The 17,479-nt window shown below is 37.3% G+C and overlaps 1 protein-coding gene across 1 annotated transcript in view; it reads left to right on the forward strand.

Annotated features, from left to right (window-relative positions):
- The window catches only part of LOC122844140 (zinc fingers and homeoboxes protein 2-like), a 144,099-nt gene that overhangs the window by 41,341 nt on the left and 85,279 nt on the right, over window positions 1–17,479 (forward strand). The window contains exon 2 of the mRNA XM_044139341.1: window positions 5,892–6,060. The gene's annotated coding sequence lies outside the window, so the exon portion shown is untranslated. The remainder of the gene's footprint in view (window positions 1–5,891; window positions 6,061–17,479) is intronic.

A 17,479-nucleotide genomic window follows, 5' to 3' on the forward strand; every position in this document is an offset into this window, starting at 1 on the left:
TGTAAGCATTAATTAAGATATGCAAAATATCCAGATGAGCAACACAGTATATCTAAGCGGCTTGCCAGAGCCCAGGTACAGGGAGGAAAATTGATTGAGGCCACGTCCTCCGTCGTCCCATCAATCTTGAGGTTGCCTGCGTCAGAGCGGCAGGGAGTGCAGCACGCGCAGGAATTTGTCTCTTTGACTTTGACACTTACATATGAATATATTTCATGTAGTGACACAGAGCAGACGCAGCTGAACCTCGCGTATGATGCAAGCAGACTGCAACACCTACATTGCATAGCACAACACGGATGAACGTGAGAGGATTATGTATGTACAGTGGTGAGGAGGTGTGACTCATGTACAGTAGATTCGTTCTCTTTGATTCTCTGTTGTACAGAGAGGAGAATACGACCCAGAAAACATGCAAAAGAATGAAGGCTTGGAACACACTACATAAGATGTCAAAACAATCTTCAGCATCAGTCCATATAAATCAGACTTGCTTTTGCTGTATATTACTGTAATGAAAACTTAATTTCTAATGCCTTCCTTAGTTAACGATAAAGAAAAGCAAGATGTGTCCTACTAAGATGGCAACATCTTGCCTATTTAGATGCACACATCTTTTTAGGCAAGCTGGACAAAGCAAGCTTTTGGGTATTTTATTAATGCACCAATCGGTCAGCTACCAAGAAAAAGTGGCCAATTTTTTTATACATCCCCTACCTTCCTTGGTGGTTATTCTTTACTTAACACTGAAAAGTTCCAGTTTTAGGTCTTATTAAAACACCAAAAAATTATGTTTTTACAAGAGCTACACAGTATGTTACAAATCTATTGCTATTCCAACATCAATTAAAATGCACCAACACAAATGTTAGTATAAAGTTAAGAGTAATGCAGGAAACCCCTCCTGCTCATCGCTTTGTATTTGCGGATTCACCTATCCACGTATATGTGATTACTGATCTATAAGAAGCCTGGTCTGCCTATTCCAATTTAAGCCGATATTATTTTTTTGTCTGAAATGTTGCTAAATATAGCAATAAAGACATCAAGTTGACTATTAACTGCAGACCTGACCTGGTGGGCAGGTCTGACAATCAAACCTCTCTCACAGCAGAGCAAAAGAGGACAATAGTTGCCAAGGTACGTCAGATTGGTGGATAAGATCAGCTTCACGTGTAAGAATCGGCTGATTATTTATCTCCCAAAATGAAGGAAATCAGAGCCGATTTATCATTGCATCCCTGTTGTTTACTCTTCTTCTGAAAGTATTCCTGCTGTGTTAATTAGATTTATTTTTTTTTTGTCAACTGAGCCACCTTGTGTTTAGGAGAGTAAATACAACCCTATTGGCCCTATTTAAGCTACAGCTTGCTTGCAGTGTGGCTAATTTTTGCTTTACTGAAATTAAGCATCTTTAATGACAGCTGTTCAGTAAATCAAGACAGGCAAATCCTTCAAAGCAGCAGAGCAGCTGTCAGAGGGGAGAAAAAAAAAATACAACACAGGATAAACCCCCCAAAAAATCTCAATGTGAGGAAGGTGCTTAATAATTTAAACACAAATGCAGTGGATACAGAGGATCATACTACATGCAAGGATACACAGTGAGGAAATACACTTAGATCACTTCTCTTCCCTGCTGCATCTTCAGTACGAGAATACAGGCTAAAAATCTGTTGGAAAGCTTCAATTTACAGTACAACGTCAGAAGCCAGTCTGGGCTGAACGCATTGTCATATGCCCTGGTGTGTTTTTAGGCTTAATGCATCCTGGCAATTGAGCACTGGAGCTGGTGACATTAAAATCCATGAGCAGGAACAAGTGGGTATTGGACAACTAAATGGTGTTTAAGTATTTTGGCTTGTATTGTACTTCTTTTTTTTACTACACTGCTTCAACATGTCTTTAAACAAAACAAAGCAAGAATCTTGTTTTTGTCACTAACTGATGAATAAAATTTAGATAAAACCCGTCTAAATGTCTTGTTCATTAAACACTAAACTGCCTTACCCTTCTTTTTGATTGCATTTAACAGCCTTTCACGCCTTCTCTAATACTCTAGCACTGATCACCTTTGATCCCCACAAGTGCTGTTAGAGTACCATGGAGAAAAACAGAGGCGAGCTGCTGAGGATCAGGCCTGGTGATGGATGGGGGATGAGGTCAATCCTGAGGGGGGATCCAGACTCTGGAAAAGACCTGTTGTTCTCTCTCACCGCCTCTCTCTCCCTGAGAGTTTCTCCCTGCTGCGCTGCAGTCCTCTGATGATCTCATCTGCTCACGCACCGAGTTTAGCACACATGCACACCACATCCTGAGGAAATCACTACTGGTGATTCCCTCTTAAAGGAGCTTCATAATGTTTAGATGTTAATCACTGGAATGAGGATGGCTGCGGAAAAATAAATCACTCCTCAAGATGAGGGTCAACTGCTATTGTTTTTTGCTTAATAAACCGTCAGTTTAGTTAATCTCTGCTTTGTATCTTAATGTTTTTGGAATGCGTGTTTTGCTCTACTGTATTTATTTTTGGTCTAGATTAGAAGTAAATTGTGCTCCTGGGACTTTCTTTTTTCTCATATTGTGCAATGTGGCATTCGTTTAAGGTTTATTTTGCCATAAAAAAAAAAGAAAAGAAACATATTTTTCTTATTCAGGCCTGTCGCTCCATCCGTTTTTTAATCATACCCAACTGATCTGAATTTAATCATGAATGGAATGTGAGATTTTATGATTCATAAATGATTTTCTTTTGGAATTAAAATGCAATTCAATCACGGTTGGATCACACTGAACAAATTTGCTGCTGAAATAAGTTTGTTCATGCAGTGGGCCCAGGCTGTTACCGCTTATGAAAACGTGACTTCCACTTTCATTCTGAGGCTCAAACGAAAGCCAGAAAGGGAGATTGCTTAGTAGACTGACCAAAATGGATGTCACACTGTTGTGCCTCACTTATACCGTGTGAAATTTGGTTGAGTTAGAGATTGATGTTTTTGGAAGAGTTCGGTAACATCACTGCCATCAACTTATTGCTGTAGTGGGATTTTTTCTCTGGTTTTTGGAATTTTTTTCAACACCTCTCCTGTTGAGTCATAGGGATACAGAAATTGATGAAATATTGATGGATGTTTTTCTCAGAATTTGAACTATTTATCACACATTATTTTTTAATTTTTTAGGCTCAGTTAAATGAAGTTAATTTATATAATTCTAGTTCTAAGCAAAAAATTGCCATTCCTATCTAAATATATAGAATTCAATTTGTTCAAAATTGAATTCTATATATTTAAAATGAATCCAGACAAATTATCCAGTTCTATATAGGCCAGTACAGTCCAAATTCTGTTGATCAGAATTGGCATCAGGTTATCCACAATAACTAATAAATAACAAGAAAAATTTTATTGAGTCAGTAACCATGCAGCAAAACCTTGCAAGAGCAATTACTTGGAGAGGGTTGAGAAGAACTTCTCCTTTTTATGGTACCTTCTTAGGAATACTTCTTATGGAAATGTTTAAAAAAAGACACAGCTGAACACCAAAGTAATGGACCATGAGTTCTTGACGAAATAACGGCAGCAATACTTCCATTAATTGTTCGGTTCAATATATAAAGAAGCCACAACAAAGCATAGAAGTAATAAGGTAGGTTTAAAAGAAAGAAACGGAAAATACAAACAAATATAAGTATTGGGAAGCAGTATTTCTATCAATAGCTCCATCTAGGAAAGAGGGACAACTAAACAGTCACTACACAGCTGTATTTTCTATGGGCAAGAAATACAAAGAGTAAGTGTAGTTAATGGGAGTTTTGGCTCCATCATTGGTTTTATCCAAGAAACGGATACAACTGAACACAGAAATTCAGAAATCATAATGAGCAATACTTTCATTACTTAAAAGTATCATAAACAATAAATTTAAAATATAGGACCCTAGCCAATGGCTCCAGGAAGAACACTTGGACACTTTAAAGATGCCTGACAATATATGCAGATGACAGAATGGTGTGCTATCTTTTTTTTTCCTACAAAAAAAGATATAGAAATCAGCTTTAATCATCTCAAAACAATGATAGTAAAAGCTTTCAATTTTACTGTTCTCAACGTTTACCTGTTGTCTCACTTAGATGAGCAGTTAATCAAGTCTTAACTAGTTGGTCTTAAATGACAATTAGGTTTGATGAGAGACCCACAAATCACCCTTTGGACAAGCTGTTAAGCTGTTTGAATAACCTCGTTGAAATTCTAATTTTCTTGCTTTTGTCGTTTACTCATTCCCCTGCTGTCTTTCAATCTCTCCTGTTGTTGACCATCCATCTCTCCCTCCCTTTTACACCACTTTTAACATACATGTGAATTCGAAAGTGATTGACCGTTAATGGCAACTGGGAAAAAAAAGTGGTTCAGTTCCTGCTGCTGCAGAATAGCTTCTTGAAAGCAAGGAATCCAACAATCGCACACAAGCTGACAGGGCTGATTGGCGCTGTGGCACTGAATACGAGCACGACCCGTTCCTGCCGCTGTTTGTGTTATATTAGGCTTTAGAGGAACCATTGGTGGCCAATCTGTGTGCCTCTGGAAATTTTGCATAAAGTTAAAACTTTTTGAAGTCGCACAGGTGGATATCTTATTACTTTGCACTCTTAACACATTGCTCCACAAATAAAAAAACATTTCAAAAAGTTTGACTTCAGTGTGTATTCATGGTGCATTAGTATAGTGGTCGCTTAAAATAAACCAAATGCAAGTCTGTTTTTTTTTAAATTATTATTATTATTATTTAGTGTTTTGTTGGTTAGATGTTGAAGAACTACTGTCTGTACCTTTATTTTTTTGAGATTCTTTCGTAAGGTTAAGAAGAAGCAGGTTCTTGTGGCAAAACCTTTATCAGTTGTGTTTTCAGTGTCCGTACACAGTGTTATAAAACAAAGGATATAATTTAAATATTTTCCAGTTTGCAGGTTCTCCCCGTGCATGCGTCGGTTCTCCGGCTTCCTCCCGCAGTCCAAAATTATGACTGTCAGGTTAATTGTTTCTCTAAATTCTCCCTAGGTGTGAGTGTGTTTGTGCATGGTTGTTTGTCCTGTTTGTCTCTGTGTTGCCCAGCGACAGAATGGCGACCTGTCCAGGCTGAACCCCGCCTCTCACCCGGAATGTTAGCTAGAGATCGAGCCAGCACCCCTCCTGACCCCTCTAGGGAGAAGGGTATTAGAAAATGGATGGCGTATAAGTATCAATTAATATTCAGGCACAAAACACCAATTTTGAGAAAAACAACCTTTTAAATTAGATAGCAAAAAATTTTAAAAGTTGCATTGATTCAGCTATTATTAATATCTTGCAACAGATTTTTCTGAACATGCTCAAGTTTCATGCAAACCTTGTAGCTTAGACGAAATACCAACATGATGAACCACAGAGGAATGGAACTGGAAAGAAAAGTAACCTTCACAACACCAATAAATAAGATCAGACAAGAGAACTGAACTCATGCAGTCCTAAGGTTTTGACTTCTGTCCACTGACTTCTAAATTTTCTTTTTCTCTCTTGTCTTCTTCACCTGTTCTCTATTTCTTTTTCCGTTGCTTCTCTGTTTTGGCTCATGCTGCTATGGCAACCGCTGCTTTCTTTTTGTCATCCAAGTTGTAGGGCAGTTTTTAAGGTCCACCCTGAGATGAAACCACTCGTTTCATTCACACGTACTATCACAGGATTGCAAACACCGACCATCACCTGCACTTCACCGTGTTCTCTCTGCATCTCTATTCTGACACACACTTCTGTTTTACTGATGGTCTAATTTGTTGCTCACCATTCCCTGATAGATTTTTTTTTTATTTCACAGCTTTTATGTTTGTTTGTTTTTGTTGTGTTTTTTACTTGCAGACGCCACAGAAGTGTACCCCAAGTGCTGCTGGTTTAACTGACATTTAGGAAGAAGAGGACCGACAAAAAGAGAGGAAGAGAAGGACAGACCGTGTTTGGAGGAGGAGGTGGAAGCTTAAATCGGAGACCCGGCCTCTCTGGTGAAGCCCCTCCCCTTAGAGGAAGTGCAGTGAGTACCAACATTTTGTCTCTTTTCAAACAGCCCACTCACTTACTTCATAGCCAATCTATTGATAGTGTTTGCTATCGAACCTAAGATTAATCTACACATGTGCACATGTATTTTGTGATAACATTGGGAAAGCAGCAGCAATCAAATGTAAATTCAGATGTTGGATGAAGTCTAGATGCAACCCTTTTAAAAGCTTGCATTTGTACACATTATCCCAACTTAATCACATGGATAATGTCAGAAGAAACAACTTAATGAATGTACGTGTATATACAACTTTTTTTGTTTTTGTTTTTTTCTTATGAAAGTTGAGCTATTTCTTGATTACTTAAACTGAAAATGTACTTTTATTATTTCTGTATTATACTTTTTCTTGTCCTTGTGTGGTTATAAAGGCCACACTCTTTGAGGCTGATTATTTTTCTAATATTTAAAATGTAGAAATTAATTTTTTTTCCTGCTTATTAACAACTGACATGCACCTCTGTTGCACTGTAGATATTTGAATTGTTCTTGGAGGCTAATAGTTATAATTCAACACGTTCATTTAAAGTAAATAAACCTAAAAAAATCTATTTTAAAGTTATTTCCAATTAGTTGCAAATCATCATTTTCAGTCGTCATCTCAGTAATGGATCTCATTGCATCCCATTGTGTGGTATTCAGATGAGCGTAAATGGGCTAAACTAGACAGATGCCTATTGAATTAAGATTTGCAGCTCATGTATCTTTATTTTATTTTATTGTTGGCAGTGTATCGAGATACACAAAGTATTTGCGCAGACCAAGGACACCCAAGTCTACTGTTCAAATTTCTAAAAGTGAGGTCAGTGTACTGTTATTTTAAATAGTGACGGTCATGTTTGCAAGTCTCAACATGGTCACATCTGGGATCATGGATGCAAACTGACACATGTCGACTCAACAACAACAAGCAGGTGGTATGAAACCACTGAACCATTCTGAAAAGAAACTGAGTTCTTGTTTTGTTTTTTTTAAAGCCAATTCAACTATCACTCTGTTTTAAAAAATGAACAAATCATACTGGTTGGATGACTTTACTGTTTAACATGTTGCAGAGTACAACAGGTGAATGATGTTTGCTAACAGAATGAGGTGGGATGTTTAACTGACTGAAAGGAGTGGCAGTTTTTGACATGGATGATGTGGCTACCCACCAGGGCACCCTGGATGGGGTGGCAACAACACACCTAAAAACAACAACAAAAAAGGCCATTTGAGGTTTTTGAACCATTTATTCTGTTTGTGCAAACACTGAAAAGGCATTTTTGATTTTATATTGAGACAAGTGTGACTTGAAGATGAAAGATGTATGCTTTCATGCAAACGCCTGTAATTTTACAGTAATTTTTTTTTTCCTGGATTCAAAACTGTTACTTGTAACAAATAGCTGCTTGCTTTTATGTTGTTTTTTTTATCCTTGACATTTTTAGTTGGTTAATTAGAATACAATTAATACAAATGGGTGTGCATTTGTTATATTCTTTAGGATGAAAAGAGACCTTTATGAAAAAATGACCATTTTTGGTTGATAACATCCTGATCAGTGCAGTTTTATAAAAAGTTAGAAATTTGACTTAAGCATGTAATAATATGAATAAAAAAGCTTTTTGAAAATGTCATTTATTGCTAGTTATTTTTAATAACTGATTTACTAAAATAAAATTTTTATTTTTTGCCATGTCCTCTAAATCTCCCGAACTTAAAGTAAGCTTCTTCCAACTGGATGGAGGAAAGGGTGTAAAGGTTGTTGTTTTTAAAGGTGACATTTCCGTACAGGTTGCTGAACTTTGGTAGAGAAGTGAGTAAATGACATTTCGTCAGTCACCATTTGACAGCAGGAATGTATTAGTTTAATGAGGACCTCACTAGAGGTAGAAACAAGGACATGTAACTGTTGTCTCTCAAAGAGATTGTTGGGTTGTTGCTGTAACCACTTAGTGGAAATTTTGCCATCTGAGCATATTGCTTGTTGCAATAGTGGGAACTCTTTTTACATTGATTATTCTGTTGAAAACCTACTATTTTATCTGCGTGAACTACTCGAGATTAATTCTTATGTGGAGGATAATGACAGTGTTAAAACATACAGCTGCCTTTGATAGAAGTCTCCGGGGAGATGATTGCATTGCTGTAGTATAAGAGTGCATTCTCCAACTGATGAATGTGTTGTGCTTGTGACTCAAAAGAGGCTTTCAGTTCCTCAAAAGCGCTAGTAAACAGATACACAGTGATGAAAAATGACAGGCATGACTTTGGGCAATGCACCTGCACCATTTTAGGCTTCATTTATTATTCCAGCACTTATGTGAAGCACTAAAGAGCATTCTTGCTTTTTCTTAAAAATGCAAAGAATACGTCTCATCAGGCTGGGCATTAATTTATTTAAAGTGAGAATTATTTTTTTAAATAGTATTTATCTATTATTAAAAGTGAAAGATATTCAGTTTAGTTTGTTAATTTAGTCACATTTTAAGTACTTTTTTTTTTTTTTGCATTTCTGATGAGAGGTGTTATGTGTGAAGAATTATGTTTGCTCCAACATTTTACTTTTAAATGCCCCCCAAAATGTTTCATGTGTATGAATAGGATTTTTATCTACTGTCTAATGTTAACTATCTGCTTTAAAATAATCAAACAACTTGGCCTATTTTAGAGCATATTAAGTGGTGAAATAGTCACAAGCAAAGTCAACAAGCACTTGTAAATGTTGAAGATTTTTACTTTATTCTTGACAAGAAAATAGTCAAGGTCCCAGTGTGTGTTTTATTAATTTCTTTACAACTCTAAAAAAACTGCAAGAATTTAAATATTGAGAATACTTGATGCTATGTATAAATTTTGATGCTGCATAGCCATTTCTTGGAAGAAATTGGCTCTTTCTAGTTAAGCAAATAATCTGATTTATATTGTCATATTGAATTGTTACAATATGACAATAGTTTAATTTTATAAATTAAACCAATAGGTAGTGTTAAGTTTGCCCTCTCTATATATATATTTTACTACATATGCAAATATGTACGGTAGTAAAATATGTGCATTGAAAACTAAACAAAAATACTTGATGAGTTTATGTTCACAAATGAGAAATATGACTTCAGCTCACAATATCATGCATTAAACAACGTCTACCAACAGGGTAATATATATATATGTATATATATGTTTGTATGTATGTATGTATGTATATATGTACATATGTATGTAGGTAGGCTGTAGTTGTCATAGTAGCAAAATTTAAACCTTACTGCAGCAGAAGACCCAAGTGTCTCAGTTACTGCAGCACATCTGCCAGAAAAAGCCAACAATTTGAGGCAATGTGAATGGGTCAGTTTGTATTGAATTTAAAAAGGTTGAGTATCTTTGAATAATTAATTATTAAATTTTATTGCAACATTGATAGTTTTGACAACCCTAATCGGGATACAAACTCACCACCTGTGTACAGTAAGGTTACTGTCCTGCATGTCTTGCATTGATCGACTTGTTTAATTACTTTTGGACATTGTAGAAGCTCCTCAAAGTCCCATCAGACCTGAGTGAAAAGGATAAACAAAGTAGATGGAATTATTTTTGTTTGTTTGTTTCTTTATAGCATAGCAAACAAAAAGCGTGCAATCACAAGTCCTTTATTCCTGTTGACATTGGGCTGCAGTACGTCAAGAATAGCCAGTTTAAATGAAGGCTACATTGGACCGTTGGACACTTTTACAGCTTGCTTTTCATCTTTTTTTGAAGGTAGGAGTAAAAGCAGATCAGTTCATAAACTATCAATCCCAAACTCAGCCGTTTTTGCATAGATGTTGGCTTTGAATGGCAGACATTCAAACACCATCCAAGTACAAGACAAAAACCTCTTTTGTAAAACAAAAACAAAACAGCAGGTCTGGACTGTAACAGGAGGATGAAAAGCAACAGTGGACACATTTTAAATGAAAGCGTGATGACTGTTAAAGCGAGTTGGAGTCAATCCCAGTGATGTGTTCAGAGTCCCGATCTGCAGCAATATGAATGAGTCAGTCAGGGGAGATTCTGATGAGACAAGAGATGAGCTCCAGATCCTCAGCAATGTCAAGGTAGAGAAAGGAGGAGGAGGAAGTATTCAAATTTACTGTTTAAATATATGTTTTCATACATAGTCACTTAATAATATTTCAATCTGTAGGAACAGGGAGTTGTTTTGCTTGAAAGAACCCATTATGAGAGGTTTTTGACCTGCTTTTACAGAAATCATCAGAGTAACACAGCGGTATCACAGCAGTATCACATTTCTGGGTTCGCTTTGTCCCTTTGGTGTCCTTTAGTGATTTGAAAAGTAGCACCTGAAGACTTAAAAGAGTAGATTCTGGCACAATTTAAAGCTTTGCCCTTAAGATATATTTATTTGTTTGGAGTCTATTCCTCCCTCTGGATCCTTTTAGTGTTTCATTTGCCTCTCCCCTGGCTACTCAGCTTTAATTTGTTAAATATAAGAAACCTTAAAGAAAGAAAAAAAAAAAAAAAAAAAAAGACACGTGGAAATCTTGCCTTTTAAATGCAGTGGAAAAGAAGAAAAATAAAAGCAAATAGAGGGTGAGTTCTGATGAGGGTTGAGGAATAATACCTGGATGGCTGAAGGCTTTTTCGGATGAGTACCTTTTCCCACTAAGAGTGGCTCAGAGGAAAAAGTCAGAGGGTCACTTTGAAAGACATGACATTTAATTTCCAAAATTCAAAACTCTTCCCCTCTTTTCTGTAGAGTGGCCTTCTGGTGTTAAAATGTGAGAAAGAGTTGGTTTTTAGAAGAGGAGGAAGAGGGAAGGACACATTAAAGTGCAAAGTGTCGAATGATCTGGCAGCAGAGAGCACAAATGAGTAGAATGAAAGAAGAGGAGAGATGTGATCCTTGAGGAAAATAAAAGAGCAAGAGAAGTGACACGTACTTCAAACTGGAAGTGAAGTCAGACTCAGGATGGCTTTAGGAAAGAGGAGAATCTGAGACGGATTTTCAGTCAGAAGTATACGAGCGGTTTCTCCCTTCTGCAGGAACAGCACGTTCTGTTCAGCAGGTTTAAACATGGCAGCGTCCGCAGCCTCTAGTGCCCCCGCGGCACTCAACTTAACTTTGTTGTCCGTGCTTCTAGACAGGCTGGCTGCTGCACAACATGGTTGTGTAATTTGGGAAGGCACACATTTTGGGAAACTTTTCAACAAACCTTGTTGAGGCTCTGTTGCTTGAGATAAAAGTTCAGTCACCACATCTGGAGCCGGCATGGAGGTCCTTGTGGGTCTTAGATTTGTGCAGTGTGTCATACTCATGAAATGATCAGTGTTACACAGTAAAAACTTCAGGATGAAGAATATTGTGAGGAAAACATTCTAAATTCAGATTATCAAAGCGAATATTTTTCTTCCCATGTTCATGATTTAAATTATTTATTCATCGAGACAGGTTTGCATCTGAATATATGACGGACTTTTTCTTTTAAATGTAAATTTCTCAAAATTGTTTAGACATGCAAGGGTTTTCACATGGGTTTATAGCCTCCTCCATATTATTGTCATAACTGGATAAAGATGTGTAATAAGCCTTGGAGCTGGAGTATGAGAATTGCTCATGCTTGTACATTTCAGTAAGGCAACGACCCCACGATAAGAATGCATCCCAGACTCATTTCTGTGCTACACAGTCAACATGGCAATGCAACAAAGCTACAGACCCCAAATCTTACAGATCTCCTCTAAGCAGAAGGGAGATTTATTTGCTGCATAGTTTTAGGGTAAAAAGTGCTTCCTCACTTGAAAAGGGTTAGAGGTACAAGGCTTGTCTGAGTTTGAAACAGAACAAATGTGAATACATCAAGAGGGCAGAAAATAAGTCTCTGTGATTCTGAGATGTTTATAAAATTTTTTTCTGATCACTATTTGGAACTAGTACCGGTAATCGTTTCCTAATAGATATTGATTAGATTAGCCACAAAACCGGATCTAAAAATCTAAGTGCTTAAACTACTATGATGACTACGTTCTAATTTTTGCATTTGTAAGCTAGCACCACCACAAAGTACAGCTGGGACTGATGGGAATATTTTGCCTGCATTCAGCCTTTGGTGTTCCAACTGAAAGAGCAAGATTGCCATCCCCACAGGCGTGCTGCTAACATGACTGAAAACCCCAAGATGGTGAAGCGAAGGGGCAGCCCATCAATTAACTTGTCAGATTCAAAGCCACTAAAGTCACTTGTTTTCAACATGCAGTGAAACACCAAGGGTTGGCGGAAGTGGATCCAGACCAAACACCAAAACACATGACATTTTGTAACTGCAGAGCCACTAAAAATATCAGTGAGCACTGAAAGGTCTTCTGAGATTAAACATAAGTTCCTGAGCCCCTAATCAACAATTCCTGCATCTGAATGTTCCAGCTGACCAGCAGAATGAATCATTATCAGTAGTCTTTGGGTTTATCCGTGCAGAAAACCGAGCCAACTGAAGCCAACATTTACCATCGCTTGGCTGCCATCCAGTTCTTTCTTTTTGAGCGCCTTCCTAAGCTGCAGCCAGCACAAAGACCATTGCCAGCCCTGCTGGGTGCTCAGAAAGGTTTGTTTGCTTAGCTGAATAGACTCTCTGAAGCTCAAGCGATGGAGCTCTGTGCTAATACTGCAAGGGTGATGGATGGAGTTTGCACTCGGGTCATCTGGGCAAAGAATATTTGCATCGAAGGTGTTATGAAGCACCTCTCCTGAAAGAATCCACCAAATGGCACAATGTTTGGGCTGCAGAAACAGCTCTGCACCTGATACTTTGTGTTGCAACTTCTATGTTTTTTGTTTTTTTGCTCTACATGACGCATCGTTTTCACTAACGCGTTAAATATTTATTCAAGCTAGTGAATATGAACCAAGAATTAAACATTACCATTTGCAGCCATGAGAAAAGCTAATCGTAGACTGAAAGCTAATTTTCAGAACTGAAGGAACAAATCCACAGACGATCTGTGCTACCTTGTAAGATTTTTTTTACCATCGCATCTAGATAACAATGTCTACCTGTTGGTGCCACCTTTTAAAACTGCTGGAACACCTATTGAGGCATGTGAACTGTTCAGTAACATCTCCATGCTTTGGTAGTGACAAAGTAGATGAATATAAATGACTTTAGAGGGGGACCTCTTGGTGTTACCGTTTCTTGCAATGCAACCGCTTCTCTATCATCCTGGATTTACACTGCATGTGTCTCCGCTCCACTGCGCTCTTTGCTGTTGGAGCAAAGACATTCCAGACCACCCTGATTTAGAGGGCAGCCCTTGTTGCATCGAAAATCTCCGGCAGACTTCCGAGCCAAAGTCAACAGTTCTCGTGATTTTGCTGAAAAGCAATTAAATCATGTATTATTTGACAATTTCTAAATACTTATAGTCTGGAAAATATAGTACTATATTAGAACCAAATTCAACCAGTCATACTCAAACATGTGAGTATGTTTGCTCACATGTATTTATACTCACATGTCTCATGTGGACCTATTGGTATGTTTAATAAAGCTGCTGATGATGGTAACTTGCAGTTAAGTGCCTTGCCCAGGTGCCCATCAATGTATGACAGAGAAGAAAGCAAGAATCAGACCAACAGCTTTCCAGTTCCAGGGCTTCTCTTTTTATTACACAGTCACATTGTGATTGATGATCACTTTAATTATGCCCTGGATCAAAGCTGTACATCACAATTTTTTTATTTCATTAACAGGAGATCTAAATGTATGAAAACATTGAAAACACTGCTGCATTTTTGGTATTAAGTGTAGAAAACAAAGGCTGTACAATTAACGCTGTGCCCTAATGCTGTGTCACTGTCTGATCATGATGTTGTTCGTCGAACCGCCATCTGTTGCCTTCAGATGTTGCGCTCTCGTTTGAAAATCTGAGCGCTAGGCCCTGCTTCAGGGAGCGATCGAGAATCCCAGTCAATTTTTGGGACTGGGAGGAGTGCGGCGCTGGTGGGATCTCCACAACCACTGCTGGAGGTATGTGCTACGTGGGAGAGAATGACTCACCCCTAAAAATCCACACACACCTGTGGAGGAGGTGTGAGTGGGCAGGCAATGTGGCCAGGCACATTGTTGCTCGCTTTTTTCTCTGAGTTGATGTGTGAAACGTTGACCTTGCTGCCGCTGCTGAACTGGGCCATCGAAACGTTCTTTAAATCTTCTCTCTTTATTTTTTTGTGTGTGTATCTGTGGGTTTTCCTAAATAACACCTGTACAGAAGACTTTTCATATTCTGGCTGCAGCAGGAGAATTTTCTTTTCTTTTTGACATTTTACTTATCGATGTGATGATTTTGAGAGGTTTCATCTCCTCCACTATGGGTGCTGCACATTCTGTCTTTAATTTTAACACTATGTTTTTTTACTTTAGTTTTTTTTCCCTTGTGTCCTTGTTAGAGGAGACTTGTGTGTTCACTTGAGAACATTTCTCAGTTCAGAAATTATTTATTTTTTCTTGGATCAGTTTTAAAACGTATAAACTTATTGACTTTAATCTGAAAATTATAACACATGAATTTAGTCGGATATAAACCATCCCACAGCAGTTCAGGTCATTGTCCTGCCAAAGTTGAACCTCAGTCCTAGGCTCAGGTCTTTTTCAGCTTCTAACAGGTTTTCTTTTAGGATCTATATTCAGATTCCTATTTTTAAAGCAATATTTAATTAGCTGAAATAATTAATGTGGATGTAAAGTGGCCATGAAGATATTGGGATGCTAAATTAAGATATGACCACATTTTTATTTTTAAAAAATCATCTCTAAATACAAAGTCAATTTTACTGATCTTGTAACTAAAAGACAAATGCTTTTAGTTACACTTTTTATTTAAATTATTACGGGAACACTTTTTCAGAGTGACGTGTAACTAAAAACTTACATCTGAGCAGAACTCCTTCTACTAACTATTTTTGCGTGGCTTAAATAGTTTGCGTCAAATACTAGAAGAAAAAGCTCCACTACAGAACAAGGAAGAATAAAATTACATAGTGTTTTTAAATATAATGAAGATGAGAACATGTAAGAAAATCCAAAGTTTTCTCATTTTTCTGCATGGTCTACTTTCTCCTACATGCTTTTGATTTAAGTTGGTCATTTAGCATCTCGGAGAACTTGCCATCTGTGTATTTAGGTTGCGTTGGTGTCCTGAGCTTCTTCCTGTGATCATAGATCACGATCACGATGTTAAGAGCAGGCCTCTGTGGGGGTCAGACCATCTGTTGCTAAACTCTTTGTAGTCGTTGAAGATGTAGCTCTTTGATTCTTCAGGGCGTCATCTTCCTGCCCTAGAATAAATCTGAAAGCAGACCGATCTTTTCGAGAATGACCGCATGGCGCAAAATACAGTATAAACAGAACCTTAATTGAAGTTTCTTTTTTCTATTTTCTTTTTTTTTTTTTTATCTCTGGGTGTTTTAAGTAGTAAAATATAAGGAGGTCAGACTCCCCCCTTTTACGTCCAGCTGCAGCAGCGGCAGCTCAGTAACTCTGGAGTTTATTCAGCACCATATAATTGAGGCCATGATGAAGTCAAGTGTTTTTTAGAGTACGGTAATAAGCGCAGTCTGGAAAGGTAGATCTGCCTCACAGCTTCTCTCAAATCATCCATCCATGCACACACCCATCCATCCGCAACACATTTGTTCAATTTAGTTAAGTGCCACTCAAGACATATTCCTTAAAAACAAAGATAAAAACTAATCTCTAACTAGTTCTTTTCCCTGCTTTTTTTTAGGGCTGGATGTGTCTGTAACGTACAAATTTACAACACTTTTAAAGACGCAAGAAATAAAAGATTTTTTCAAAATAGCAACTAATCCAATTATAGCCAGAGGAAATGTGTTTGGGGTGTTAAAAATGAAGAAGAGAAATGGGAGAAAAAAGCACTAAAATTAGCCAAATTTACTAATATTCAGCAAAGCACTCCATTATGGGATGAGCTGTTTCTGAGTGAAACCTTAGCAACAATTCAAAATAATGTTCAATTATTTCCAGAGTGAGCAGATGTTGGAACGAAGAGATATTTTCAAGGACCCGGGTTTGGTTGGAGAAATTAGAAAATCCAGTGAAGCGATAAATAATTTTATTTTCTGGATGGTTTTGAAAAAGTCTCCAAAAACTTTTTCAAGGCCATCAGGATTTTGTACTCCAATACGTTTTTCCCCAACAAAAAGACCGCTTAATTAATTTTTTTTTTCTCCTCCTGGAGCTAGAGAGAGATTCAAAAAGCCTGAAGAGCCAGGTGAAAAGATGCCATGAGAATCAAGAATTCTTCGTTGTGAAGTCTTACTCACACTGGAATTTGATATTCAGAATGACTTATTTTTTTATTCTCCCTGACATTGACCAGTTCAATTTTAAAACCACTTTTCGAACGGTGCAGTAATAATTCACTTAAGTGCTGATTCATCTAATGAAGAATCTGTTTTTTCTCAATAGAAAAAAAAGAATTCTTAAAGGTAGATTTTCTTTTGTACTTTAGGAACATTTAATGCTGTTCGTGTCATTCAAAAGACCATGGTTGAATGGCTGTTATTCTGAAATACCTTTGATTTAGTGGTTTAGTTCTTCAAATGTATAAATACAAATTCAGTTCTTATATTAAGTGTGGTAAGTTTGTACATTACAGACACATCCATCCCCTAAAAAAAGCAGGAAAAAGAACTACTTGTAGATTAGTTTTTATCTTTGTTTTTAAGGAATATGTCTTGAGTGGCTATTGTTGAGACAATAGAACATTACCTCGGTTGTGAAAGACGTGTAATTGATGCTGGTTACTTGTAAGGTTGCAGCAGTTTCACAACCAGTTCAGAGGAACTCTTTGTCTGTTTACCCAAAACTGTTTAAGCTCCATGAAATGACAACCACTCTGAATGGGGAAAAAAGGCCTTATGTAGCCTATGAGGCAAACCCTGGGGCAAGGAAAAAAATTCAAAGGACCTACTGGTGTTTGTAGAGGTTAACTCAGAAAGCCCTAGGCTATTTTGTTTTTGTATTTACTCTTAAAACAACAACCAGAGATTTGCTGAATGCCATCTGTAAAACTATGAGACCAAAATGATTAACCTTGGGCCTGTCAGGTGGGTTCTTCAGTATCCTGGAGACCTTTGGATATAGATCTCACTTAGATCTGAAAAACGTAACTGCTGTTGTTAATTCTATACAGTCCCTCCAGGATTTCACTATTGTTTTTAGTTTTTGTTTGCAAAAGCACACATTTCTGTGGTACTACTTAAGAAATATTTGCCAGAAATTTTGTAATATTTCTTTTTTATCTCCATTGAATATCTTCCAAAATCTACACGTAGACAAAAAGATGAGAAAAAAACAGACAGATTTGACACAAATATTTTTATTTTTTAAAGAAC

This window comes from Gambusia affinis, linkage group LG14 (assembly GCF_019740435.1).
Source record: "Gambusia affinis linkage group LG14, SWU_Gaff_1.0, whole genome shotgun sequence".
Lineage (NCBI taxonomy): Eukaryota > Metazoa > Chordata > Actinopteri > Cyprinodontiformes > Poeciliidae > Gambusia > Gambusia affinis.